The sequence below is a fragment of the Fukomys damarensis genome, unplaced genomic scaffold (assembly GCF_012274545.1).
Source record: "Fukomys damarensis isolate Sample0158 unplaced genomic scaffold, DMR_v1.0_HiC HiC_scaffold_26, whole genome shotgun sequence".
NCBI classification, from domain to species: domain Eukaryota; kingdom Metazoa; phylum Chordata; class Mammalia; order Rodentia; family Bathyergidae; genus Fukomys; species Fukomys damarensis.
Window position 1 is genome coordinate 1500246 of NW_022900938.1, and position 10393 is coordinate 1510638.

At 45.6% G+C, this 10393-nt stretch overlaps 1 pseudogene; it reads right to left on the reverse strand.

Moving 5' to 3' along the window:
• Positions 1-1399: 1399 nt before the first annotated feature.
• Positions 1400-1539, reverse strand: LOC117283449 (annotated as a pseudogene).
• Positions 1540-10393: the final 8854 nt, after the last annotated feature.

Genomic DNA, 10393 nt, shown 5'->3' on the forward strand with positions numbered 1-10393 from the left:
ACTTTCAAAGAAAGGTGCTGTAGAAATCAACTCCCTGGTAGAGTAGGGGTGGCCAAGAAGACCCATCTGCCTATTTTCTAGCCACACCATTGCAGCTCCAGGAAACACCCACGGCGGGCATTCATCTCCAAACCCAGCCTCACTTCCCAAAGACCGGAGTCCCTAGAAGCAGATGCCAGACGAGACAGAAAAGCGTGAACAAGAAAACGTGGGCACCAGCTCACCGCCAACAAAGGTGCCTTTCAAATGAGGGCTCCGAAGGGACTCCTGAGTGTTTTCCCTGCGTTCAAAAGACCATGTAACCTTTAAATATTTGGGCTTTTAAATTTCTTGTTAAAGGCTTATTTTGTTTTGAACTGACATGTGATAATCATACAAATTTGTAGGGCACCGTGTGATGTTTCAGTGCAGTGCACATTCGGAAATGATCAAGTCAGGCTTTGGGCTGCTCTGGCGCCTGGACGGCAGGACCGCACTGGAATGTCACAGCCCTCCGAGGCCTGTGTGGGAGACGCCCTGCCCTCAGCGGCATCCACCCACCCTCGGTTTTTATTTTGAGTCTGTATTGAACGAAATCCCTGACAGTTTTTAGGGTGCTTGGACTCGGGGCTCTGTAGCAGTCCTCAGTAGTCTTTCTACCTTTCTTGTTCCTTTGTTTGTCACAGGTCCTAGGAATTCAGCCTGTTTTCCTAGTACGGTGGGACAAATAGGTGCAATGACAGTGCAGCCACGCTCGATTGTGTTGCGTTCTCATCATGTGCAAACAGGATGTTCGAGCTTTACTGCAGGACTCCACAAATCCTGAGCAAGCGGGCTCCACCTGGACTCCAAACTGACTGCCACAGGCACCGGGACACAGGTCAACCAGCTGCCCCCGGGGCTAAGCCGCGAGGGGTCGCACTGTCCTTTAGTGCAAGTCCTCGCAGTTCTCCCAAAAGACACATGCAGCCCATGCCCTCCCTGCCGGCCACACGGAGGGCAGTGCTTTGTAGGCCGTTGCTGCTGCACACGGAGCAGCCAGCCCTCGCGGGTGGTGCCATTTGGCAGTGCTTCGGGGTCCTCTGTGCAGTGACTCTTGCGGGGCTGTTTCTCGTTGCCTCCTGAAATGACTGGGGCGCCCTGCCCTCCACATCCTCGCCTTCAGTGTCCCTGGGGATAGCCTGGGCTTGCTCCTTTCTGAGGCAGTAGGGCTGCCTGGGCTTGGCCATCCCCTCCCACGGCCAGATTTATCAGCTCCTGGCCTTGTCACCTCCCACAGATCTGTCACTTACCCCTGTGGGGGACGGAAACGACCGGCGTTAAACCCTGACAGGCCATGGGGCTGGTGGGACTGGACTTCGATTCCCAGCCCTGGAGCCCAGGTGTTTGTCTGTTGGAAGAAGGGTTCGCATTTTATACAGAAGTGAGCTCCACTCTTGTTTTATGATTCAATGCTATGTTGAAACTTTCATATGTTATAACATAAAATTCTTATTAAAATTTTCAAAAGGCAAAGAACTCCCTCTACACTTGATCTTAGCCAAAAGGCCGAGAAGCGATAAGAACTCCCTCTAAGAGAAAGACACATGTCTTGGCTCCATCACTAATCGGTTTTGTGATGTGGGTATACTTTTCTATCTCTTCAGGACTCAGTTTCCTGATTTTTAAAGTAAGAGGAAAATATTGTCATTTCTAAGGCATCCTTTAGTTCTAATAGTCTGACTTATAGAGACCACGTGAAGGAAGGAGGTTTAGAAATATAACTATAAAGGAATTTATGCTCTTCTATTAGTTTGAATTTTTATCAGATATGGTTCAGTTCCCATTAAACAAAAATGAATAGTTTTCAATTAACATTCTGTGTGGTTCAGAACACAGTTAATTCTGGAAGAAAAAAGCAAAATTCTTGTATTGAGGGTAAAAAGAGGTGCTCTTTGGTTTTCTTAGACATTAAATGGCTCATTCAAAGCAACATTTTGATAAATTGTGTAAATGAGAGTGGAGCATATGGATTACATTTTCCTTGAAATACATATGCACTTAAAAATTAAGAGGAAAAAGTGCTTGGCAAGGCCCATTTGGGGTTCTGCCAAGTGGAAAGCATTTTAAAGATAGTTGAAAATGCAGTTTTATCTAAAAATGATGCTATTTCCACCCATGCTTATTGATTATGTATCTTAAAATTTGCTAATTACTCTCCTTGAATTTATGTTTCGGTTTGTTTGTGCCCTGGGGACTTTCTCAAGTTTGCTCCTTTTCTCCTTTCGAGCAGGGACCACAGCCCTGCCCCTGTGTGGTTCAGGGACTTGGGTCTGGGGAGCCACAGTCTTGCTGTTTCTACAGTAATAACTAGCATGAATTCGTGTCACTCTGGTGCACAACCCAACAGAGTGCTGTCAGGAAAGTAGTAGAAATCAGATAACCAAAGGACAAAATAACATTGTCCTGTGTGGATAGAAGAGTTTGGTTTGTTGCTGGGTCCCTGTGTAGAGAATATTTTCTCAGAAACCTCAGCAGTCACAGATTCCTGATCAAATCAGCAGCAGTCTCTGGTGCTAAGTGTCAGAGTCACCTGGAGCTGACTTGGTGAGATCCTGTGATCCCCGCAGCTCTACATGGCACTGTGACTGGCCTGTCTTCGAGAGATGCGCTCAGCCAGGTCCCTGGGGCAGTGGCCTTCTGGAGAGGCTTCCTCTCTCCTCCTGGGGCCCATTCCCTTCAGTCTCTCCAGGTCTCCTGCAGAAAGGCAGCTGATCATGAAAACATCATAATGAACAAATAATATTTCCCTGATGCTCGTAGACTCTGCCGTGGGATTGAGCACTGCACACAGGACCATCGGGGGCAAGGGCAAGATGGTTTCCTCATGGTGGGAATGACATTTCCTCCTTTGGGGCTCATCTGTAAAACAGAGTATGGTTTGCTTGTTGGGTTGTCCTTTTCCTTCTAAAGTATCAAAATGTTATGTGTTATTTTAACCAACTTTCCAATGAATTGTCTATGATTTAAGGAGAAATCTTCCCCATTAGGTTCATATGTTTCAGGAGAACAAACTGCAAATAGAATGTGTACAGTTGAGTGAGCTCTTAAATGAAAGTGTTGTAGGCAAATATGACATCCGGAACTTGCCGTGGGCTGGGTTTACCTTTAAATGTCCACTCCTCCCAAGAGTGTAGGTGACATAAGTGAGGCAATTCTGAAATGCTTTGTTCTGTTTACTTGTGAAGTATCACAAATAATGCTATCAAATGAAATTTTCTCTTTTGACCCAGACACTTTCAATATACATTATTTTACTTATTTTATTCTTTGGTCTGTTTGGAATTTAGTGGCTTAGTCAGAAAGTAAGAAAGAAAAGAAGTGAATGTAATTGTTTTACTAGGCAGCAGGGAAGATTATTCTAGCTCATGAATAAAGGTCAGTACCAAACCGTCTCCAGCATGAGGCGTTCATTTACGTAAGTACCTGCTGGAAGTTTGCAGATTTACGTTAGTGTCGGTTTCTTAGTTGCTGAGAGAACTTCAACTTTTAAGAGTCAGCCTGAGAAATGTTTGTTCATTTCAGATGCCCATTTTTGAATTGAGTCTTTATATTTGTGGGGGCTGATTGTTTGAGTCCTTTATGTATTCTAGATAATAGTCCTTGTTTGAGGAGCAGCTGGTAAAAATTTTTTCCCACATTGTAAGTTGTCTCTTAGTTCTGTTGATGGTTTCTTTTGCAGTGCAGAAGCTTTTTAATAAGAGGAGATCCCAGTTGTTGATTCTTTCTGCTAGTTCCCATGCTACTGAGGACTTGTTCATAAGCCTTTTCCTATGCCAATGTCTTCAAGAGTTCTGCCTAATTTATCTTCCAGCAAGTTTAATGTTTCTGTTTTAATATTTAGATCTTTAATCCACTTTGATTTTAATTTAGTGCATGGTGAAAGATAAGGGTCTAGTTTTAATCTTTGGCAGGTTGAGATCCAGTTTTTCCAACACTTATTAAAGAGGCTATCTTTCCTCCAGTGGGGATGGTCAGCTCCTTTGTCAAAGATGAGGTAGCTGAGTACATCTGGAGTTGCTTTTGTGTCTTCCAGTCTTTTCCACTGATCCGCAGGTCTGTTTCTTTGCCAGTACCATGCTGTTTTTATCACAGTGGCTTTGTAGTATAGTTTCAGATTGGGAATTGTTATACCTGCTGCCATGTGTCTGTTGCCTAGGATGGCTTTTGGTATTCTAGGTCTCTTATGGTTCCAAATGAATTTTTGGATTCTTCTTTCTAGTTCTGTGAAGTATGGTGTTGGAATTTCAATTGGTATTGCATTGAATCTGTATAGCAGTTTTGGTAGTACGGCCATTTTCACTATGTTGATTCTTCCTACCCAGGAGCAGGGGGAATCTTTCCATTTTCTTATATCCTCTTCGATCTCTTTTTTTCAGAGTGCTGTAGTTTTCAGTGTAGAGGTCTTTTGCTTCTTTTGTTAGATTGATTCCCAGATACTTAATTTTTTGGGGTGCTGTTGTGAAAGTAATTATTTCCCTAATTTCTCATTCACTGAGTCTGTTATTTGTGTACAAGAAGGCTATTGATTTTTGGGTGTTGACCTTTTATCCAGCTGCTCTGCTAATGTGTCAATTAAGTCAAGAAGTCTTTTGGTGGAGTTTTTTTGGTCTTCAATGTAGAGTATCATATCAGCAAATAATGACAGTTTAACTTCTTCCTTGCCTAGCAGACATTTCTCAGAGAAAGAAGTAAAAGCAGCAAGTAAATATATGAAAAAATGTTCCACATCACTGGTCATTCGAGAGATGCGGATGAAAACAACACTGAGATTCCACCTCACACCACAAAGAATGGCTGCTATCAAGAAATCAAACAACAACAAATGTTGGCGGGGTTGTGGGGAGAAAGGAACCCTTCTCCATTGTTGGTGGGATTGCAGACTGGTGCAACCACTATGGAAGTCAATATGGAGATACCTCAAAGAGCTAGGTCTAGAGGTTCCATTTGACCCAGCCATCCCTCTGCTGGGTATCTTTCCAAAAGATTTAAAAGAATCATATCACAGTGATATATGCACACCAATGTTTATAGTGGCACAGTTTGTAATAGCTAAAACTTGGAAACAGCCCATCTGCCCATATGTTGGAAACTGGATAAAGAAGATGTGGTTTTTGTATAAATTGGAATACTACTCAATCATAAAGAATGAGACATTAGAGTCGTTCATAGGAAAATGGACACATATTGAGGATATACTCTTAAGTGAAATAAATAAGTCACACATGTGTAAATACTGAATAGTTTCTCTGGTGTGAAAAACTATAATAGTACACAAGATACTAATGGGATAATTAAGAGTGTGAAATGGGAAGAAAAGGGCTAAAGGTGTAGGGAAAGTGGGAAGGGTAGGGTAAAGGAAATAAGGGAAAAGAAAAAACATGAGAAAATGAAAAAAATTGAAATAAAGAGTTTGTTAATGGGGAGAGGAGGAGGTGGTGAAGGGAGGGCAGGGACAAGGGGGAAAAATGAGACCCAAGACCTGTCATGTGAAGGTACACGATCCCAGGAATGAATGTAACTGTATTGTAGACCTAGATTGTACCAATAAAATCAATAAAAAGAAAAAAAAGAGATGAATGATGATCTGAAACAATTTTCTGTAAGTAAAAAAAAAAAAAAAAAAGAGTCAGCCTGATGAGGCACAGTTTGCATTTGATAAAATGTGCCCTTTTACTGTCCATGTAGACGAGTCCGGACGATTGCAGTCACCTGTAGAGTGAGTGCCTCTGCCATCCAGGCCCAGGAGGACCACACCCCACGTGAGGTCTCCACCTTTCCTGACAGGCTGCAGGCGCCAGGCTGCTCTACTCACTGGGGCAGCTCGGCCTGGCCTGGCATCTGAGCTGGAGCTCTTTTGTGACACGGACTCTTTGGCATCTGCCTTACTTTGCTTCTGTGATGGGTCCCTGCCGGTGCGCCGGAGGTTCTTTCATTGTGGTTCTCAGCTTTTGGTGTCACACAAGGAGCTGCCACCAACTTGCCTGCCTGGAGCCATGTAAGGACGTCGCTTGGTTTCACCTGGAGAGAAGCTCCCGGGCTGTCTGGTGAGGGTGTGTTCGCGTTCAGAAAAAGCTGCCGGGCTGCTTTCCCAAGTGGCTGCCGTTATCTCATCCCACGGATGGACACGTGAGTTCTGTCTGCTCTGGACTTGTTAATGCTTAGTGTCATTGCTCTTTCTTCTATTAGCTGGTCTGTGGGGTGCGTGATGTGTCTCTCTGTGATTTTAACTTGCATTTTCCTGATGACTAGTCATGTTGTACATCTTTTCGTTTGCTTATTAGGCATTTGCATATATTCTTTTGTGAATCATCTGTTTAAATCATATACTGCTTTAAAATCAGACTTTTCTCATTGAGTTGTAGAGATTCTTTATGTATTTTAGATAAAAGTCTTTTGTTCAATATATGTATTTCTCATTATTTCAAGAACTTTTGGGGCTGTCTTCTATCAGGAAATGGCTATATCCTGGCAAAATTTATCAGCTTATTTTATTTAGCATATTTCCCTTCAACAACAACCAACCAATTCAAAAACGGGCAAAGGTCTTACACAGACAGAACAGAAATACAGGCGGTGAATGGGCTGCAGGAGAAGGCACTCGGCTCTCTAATCACAGCGGGAATGGATCGGAGCCAACAGTGAGACCCTCATACTCTCTGGGACGTGCTGCTAAAGACAGACACACAGCAGCAGCCGGCGCTGGCCGGACACAGGAAGCAGGATTTCCCGCAGGTGGCTTGGGGGACATGAACGTCACAGCTGTAGTGGATGGAAGACAAGTCCTGAAAATGTAAACTTAGTGTTGCCCTGCGATCCGGCAATTCCACTTCTGAGTATGCACAGCAGGACCGGACGCCAGGTTGCAGGAGATGCTTGAACCCTGGTGTCGGAGGGGCATCACACAGTTGATAACGGCTCCAGAGTTCCTGGGCGGACACATGAGTGGGCAAAGCAAGCACAGAACGAGCACACGATGCCTGTCTCTCAGCCTCCGAGGGGATAAAATCCCCACCAGGAAAGAAGGTGGAGGAGCCCCATGGCCTCATGTGAAGTGAAGTGAGCCAGGCACGAAAGAACAGCTACCCTGGGGCAGTCTGCATGAGGCGACAGCAGCCGTCAAAGGTGCAGGCTGTGTCCGCAGCAGAGTCCAGGCGCTGGCAGGGGTGGTCCCTGAAGAACAGCGGGTTTCAGCTTAGGGTGACGAAGAGAAGATCTGGAAACTTGAGGGGGTTCAGATACTGAGGGCTCTGCATTTCTAAAAATGCTCAGCAACTATCAAAAGTACAATTATGCATTTACCAACAGGTTACATTTATTATTTCAGTATGTAACCAGTATGACATACATGAACATATAAATAGGGAGATATCATGAAGGCTTCTAGTGAAATACTCTTTAAAAACCCGTGGAATTGCCAATTTTTATATTTGGTGACAAATCCAGTCACTCAGTGGTATTGAGTGACGAGAAACACCCTGTTTCTAGATTTCATCCCGAGTCAGACCACCTCCTCCTCAGATCAGGGCTCCTGCGCACTGCCTTCCCTCTCATGCAACCAGAATCTCTCTTTCTCCTCACAAAAGCTTCCTGCTCTGGAGATGCCCTTGGTTGCCTGAAATCACACCTCCCACGTCAGTGCCGTTGTGTGCCTAGCTCTAGTCGCACGCCTGGTGCTCATTCAGAGTGAAGCTCCTTCCTAGCCCTCGTGGGTTCTCCACAGCGTCCTCACTGGAACCCTCGGGCCCCCTCTGTCTAAATTAGAAGTGGCCATTTAGTGCCACATTGTCTCCCCCTTTCTCTGCTAACACGTTTCTCTCTCAGATCCAGATACAAATCCTACAAGCTCCAACCAAATTGCCTCATCTTCCTGGTGTCTCTCGGCAGATCTCTGGCATTTGTGAGAGAAAATGCTTTACCTGTGGGCCCATCCTTCTTTGTGTCACAAACCCCTCTGATAGACCCTCTCCTTAGAGATGTGCGTGTCTTTTGCACATGATTTCAAGTTCACAGTGCCCCGACAAGCCAGAGGCACCCCATGACAGACCGTGTCTTGAGAACCAGCTGCATTAATGTGTGTACAGAGGGCACAGAATAAAAACACATTGGGCCAAATGGCAAACCTGTGCATTTGAGCAGATAGAATAAAATAGTCCTACTCTGACGTTTTCCTGCAGAACTCACACACGCTACAGGTCACCCGGAGCAGGAGCAGAGTCCTCAGGAGAGACCTCTTCAGCTCCAGTCCTTGCCAGAGTTCCATCAAGTCTTCTGCTAGTGAGGGAGACCAAGTACTAGTCCCTGTTCAAACTAGTTTGCCTCTTTCTTCCAATGGAAATCGAACATTGTAATGTTCTCAACTACGAGAGCAGCCCTGTCCTCCTGGGCAGAGTCACCCATCTGCCAGGGTCCCCAGTCTCTGAATGGCTGTGCCCTTCATCTAGCTTCACCAGGAAGAAGCCTGGTAGCCGCCGGCAAGGACCGAGCTACCGTCACGTCCTGCTGCCCAGCTTCCAAGGTCTCCCTCCCACCTGTCCATCAGCCCACTTCTCTCCTCTTGCACCAGCGGCGCTCGAATCCAGGCCACCCACATCCCTCCCGAACAAGTGGGGCAGATTCCGGCAGACTGCTAGTGTCTCCCTGGTGCCCTCAACCTCTTCGTCACGCGGAAGTCACGCTGCTCTTCTGCACATGCAAAGCAGATTACGTTCTGCACGCGCCTGAAACACTTCCGTGTTTCCCCGTTGCTTCTGTGGTGTCATGGCCTGCGGTGCTGCTGCTACTGATATCTCACCCGTGCCTCCCTGCTCCGTGTGGCAGCCCTGGGACTCTCCAGGCTCCCCTTCTCCTGGACACTGCTCCTTGCTAGTGCTGCTGCCCTGCCAGGAGAGGCCCTTCCCAGCCCCGAGCCTCCACTGACTCTAGGAGCCCAGACTGAGCATGGCACAGAACAGGCCCCATCCAGACACGGGCATCGCAGCAAAGTGGCAGGAGCGAACCACAGGCAACGGGCGGTCTCATCAATAAACTCAGGTCATTTGCTTATCCACTCAAAAAAGATGAACCTCAGCTGTCACAAAGTTTAGTTTGTAATCGTTTGCCTAAACGAAGTTAAAGTTAAAGCAGCACAACTGCTAAAAATCAGTACAGGAGAATAAAGTATATTTTCATGCATTTGGGTACACAAAGCTTTCCTACATAGGGCAAGAAGACTACTTACGATAAAGGAAAAGACCTAAATCAATCTAAGTGAAGATGGTGAGTTCCCTGTAAAGAGCGAGACAAGGCCCTGCATGGCACAAGATTGTTTCACATTTATGTCACAGAGGACTTGTGTGCAGGACACTCAAGAACTATGTCAGTTAGATGAATTATCAGCTTAACAGAAAAATGAGCGTGAGGGATGATGAAGGCATCTGAGGGTACTGGTCCGTGTTGGTTACTGGGGAGCAGCCAGCCAAAGTCATGCCGAGCAGTCACCAGGTTCTCACCAGAACAACTGACCTGAAAAAGGGCAGGTGACGTAGAGCATCAGTGAAGAGACAGAGAAGCCAGGTTTTCTTCTACTGGTGGTAACAAAATCCACGGACACAACCGCTTTGGGAGATTGCTTGTCACTGTCTCCAGAAGCTGAGAGAGCTGAGATCCCGCATGTCCAAACAGTCTGCCCAAAGGTGTACACATTCCAGGAAAAGAAAAACTTGTATAAATATCGTAATCCTTACTTCATTGAGGCACTGTGAGCTTAGGACAAATTACCTTGGCCTCTACAATGACAAGAGGTCTCAAAGTGGGGCTGTTTGCTTCCAGGCATTTTTTAGCATGGTGAACTGCTGCCTGGGTAACCTTGGTCCTGAGATTGCGGCACATGCTGGCAGGGTAGTGGGTTTTCTGTGATATAGGACATCCTGTAAGGTCCCCTATACGAGGGTAACACAATCTGTTAAAAAAAAATCATGCCACCTTTCTTTTCTTGAAGCGAGTTCACATTTTTTTAAACACTCTGTATATAATCTCCAAAATGCCCAGGAGTCCACCAATAGATATGGATGAAAAGGATAACAGGAGCATTTACCATAACGACTAAACTCAAAACAAACTAAGTGTCCATAAACACTAGAATGAGTAAATACACTGTGAAATCTTTTACAGTGGGTTACTATCAAGCCCAGAAAATGAAGAACCACTGATAACTATCACGTCCATAACATTGAAAGAACAACACAAGACACACAGTGCTTACGCTGTATGGTTCCTTCCCTTTCAGCAGCCCACACTTCTCAGTGGCGTTGGAAGTGTGGGTGGACCTGCTTCTGGAGAGGCAGTTACAGTGAGGGTCCTCTGTGGGGCGGTCAGTATCAGAATTCCAGATGTG